This window comes from Electrona antarctica, assembly GCF_951216825.1.
Source record: "Electrona antarctica genome assembly, chromosome: 24".
NCBI classification, from domain to species: Eukaryota; Metazoa; Chordata; class Actinopteri; order Myctophiformes; family Myctophidae; genus Electrona; species Electrona antarctica.
The window spans coordinates 10,642,530-10,646,167 of NC_136803.1; positions in this window are offsets into that span (position 1 = coordinate 10,642,530).

Sequence of the window (3,638 nt, forward strand, 5' to 3'; positions counted from 1 at the left end):
AACACTCCAACTGATGTTCACAAGGGCTCTTTATTTACCCCACCGTGAAAAAAACTATAAATGAAAGTTATGAAACCACACAAACAAAACAACTTTTAACACAATGATTTATAAACACCATGGATGTATATGACATGTCATTTTTGACAGTCACGCTGTATTTCCTTTTTCCATATTAATGAAATCCACATGTCACAAACATACACGATACAATGCAATATAACTGTACAAACAAAATAACAGGTAACACAATTGCGTGATGGTAACCATGGCAACGGATGGTGTCTGTTTCCTGTTTCTGCACAAGGAGGGCGAGTGTATTTCCAAACAGTTTTTTATACCCAGCACCCTAATCAAGGGAACTTGATTCAGCTGGAGGGGCACTTTCTGACGAGGGAACCTCCCGAGAGCACTTCAAGTCAAGGGACTGGTTTCAGAAAGGGCCGAGGGTTCAGTGTCTTGCCCAAGGACACTTTGACATGTGGACAGGAGCAGCTGGGATTCGAACCACGACCCACGGATCATTGGACTGACCTGCTCTACCTGAGCGACAGCCACCCGTTTGCCACTGTACAGTAGTTGACCATGAAGTCCTATTCTGGAACCACAGTTAGGACATGTGAGGCCCGGATCAGGAGGCTGAGGTGGTATTTGCATGATGAACATGGAGGTGTCTTTGCTGGGGCCGCGGCATCCATTGCTGGGTACGTGTCTCCTCGAAGTGTGTGACCCCATCGTGGCCGGTTTGCTGCGGCTGACTCCAGGTCATTGGGGTTGGTGTTGCACCGCCTTAAAATCTGTTTCAGCTGGTCTTCATACCGCAGTTTTGGACCACCTGGCTTCCTGCTGGCTGACGGGAGCTGCCCATAAACCACTTGACGGGGGCAAACAAGTTTAGTAACATGCACACACACACACACACGTGCGCGCACACACACACGTGCGCACACACACACACACACACACACACACACACACACACACACACACACACACACACACACACACACACACACGCACGCACGGCAGAGGAGGATATTATGGGATTTGGGGGTAATATAAATCATAATCATAAGACCACTAGGCCTATAGCTTAATCAACCGGAGAGACGGGTGGCAGCCGGAAAGTAGACGGCACCCGGGAGCAGTATGGGTTGGCGCCCCAGCCTGTGTCTTCCGTGAGGAAGACACAGGAAGACACGCGCCAGAATGGTACCTCCCAGTCCCGGCAGAGTAGTTCAGGAGGAACGGATTGTGTGGCCCTGGTTTTTCCCTAATGGGACTGATCGAGGGTAGCTACTGGGACGTAAGTCGGGACTTGATCACCCCGGCTGGGTCACCTGAGTGAGGGGTATGATGTTGGGAGACCGGAAACCCCGATGACCTTGGGATACATCACTGAGGATACGTCCCAGGTGCATCCATGTTTGTATGTATTTTTTTTTTTAATCAAAGGCATGAATCTATAGGTTTTTCTTTTTTCAAAATTTTTATCCCACGATTTTGCAACGGATCTTTTCACCCAGTGTCAATTATCTAATGTAATCCTGGGCGCTACACTTACTCTGCCAACCTGGGGGTGCAGCGGACTGACCTCGTGCTTCCTTCTATGCATGAGGAGTCCAAGACGCTTCTTTTCACCTGACAGGGGAGAGTTTCACGGCCGGACGTATAGCGCGTGGAAGGAACACGATATTTACGACCAGTTCCTTTCCCCTCCATTAGGCGCCCCGGCTGGCTAGGAGAAGGTAGTTTAGAGACGAGGATTACTGCATGTTTTTGTGAGGGCACCTACTAGGGATGTTCCCGATCCTATCCCGATATCACAATTTCTGTGTTGGCCGATACCGATACCAGTGTTGTGATCTTGTGTGTATAGCTATCTAGCTACAGTATATATCTCGTGTTGTGTTTATAGCAGACTCCTCACTCAAATGTGCACTTGCAGTTTGGGCAACTTGAAAGCAAACACATGCCCCAATCTTTTATTTACCTGCCATAGTGTCAACCTCTTACCCCTGTGTCGGATCGGTGGTTAGATTGGCATATTCGCCGATACCGATATGACCCGATATGACAAATCAGGGTCGACACCGATACTTTTCCGATACCTCTACAGCAGGGGTGGGCAACTTTGACAATGGAGAGGGCCACTATATTTCCACACTCACTCCCTAGGGCCATATATTACTGTCATAGCAAAAATACAAGCTGTCGTAGCAAAAATACAAGCTCAAAACGCGTCGCGCTGCGACGCGTTTTGAGTTTGTAGATCGGTTATTTTTGCTATATTCGAATTGAAATCTTGAATAATTTCTTTGCTATTTTTGAATTGGAATCCTGAACATTTTAATTTTTATGTCATTTCAAATGCCTTCAATTATACTTGTGTTGAGCAATGAGCTACTAATTTAGACTAAGTAATTAAAGCGGGTCATGTTTGCATGTTGTGGAATTGTAAACAGCTGAAACCAATATTATAATCAGTATTCTGACATTAACTTGAGGGCCACATTAAGTGAAGGTGGGGGCCGCCAGTTGCCCACCCCTGCTCTACAGTATCGGGACATCTTTAGTACCTATACCCTAGGGGACAGGGGGAGAACATGCAGACTCCACATAGAAGAGCCCTTTCGCCAACCCCGCCTCGGGTATGGGCACTGATGATGCAGAGGAGAGAACACACCCCCACCCCCACCGTCCCCAGCGGGAATCGAACCCAGGACCTTCTAGCTGTGAGGCGACATCACTATACCGCCTGTGCCACCGTGCCCCCGTTATAGGTTTATCAGCATTATTTTGCAAAACACGACCTCGCTACTACGCAGTGACTCATCTCATAACTGCCACACACACACACGCACCTACACACACACCTACACACACACACACACACACACACACACATACACACAGACACAGACGCGCGCACGCGCGCGCGCACACACACACACACACACATACACACACACATTTTAATCCTTCTTCTTCTTCATTGTGTCATTCTCTTATACGAATCCCCTCCCTCCTGTGCGCGCGCACACACACACACACACACACACACACACACACACACACACACACACACACACAGCCTGAACACTCCTGTGTCAGCATTTTCATGTACACACACACACACACACACACACACACACACACACACACACACACACACACACACACACACACACACACACACACAGAGATCGTATCCAGATGGGTAATTGCAGTGAGATATAAATAGAGGGCCAATGGTGAGGTATAGGTTCACATTGAGTCCAGTGAGTTGGCTGGCTGTCATCTGTCTGTATGGATTTAACATACATTACACACTCGCACTTACTTGATTAAAAGCAGAAATTAGGGATGGGGCGATATGAAAATAACATGCCACGATTATTTTGGCAAAAATAATAGTCAAAATGATCAAATTAAGCTTATAAACTTATAAAATGCCACTATTGTTTACCCCTTGAACCCACAGCATTCCTATTCTGGTGGGGACGTTTGCCATAAATATAGCAAGATTAAGATGTTTTGGCTATTTTTGGCGTATACCAAATGCTTTCTTTTACAGGTCCGTTTTATGAAGTATAAAGGGTTTCAGTGGTACTGAATTTGCAGCTCAACAACCTAAT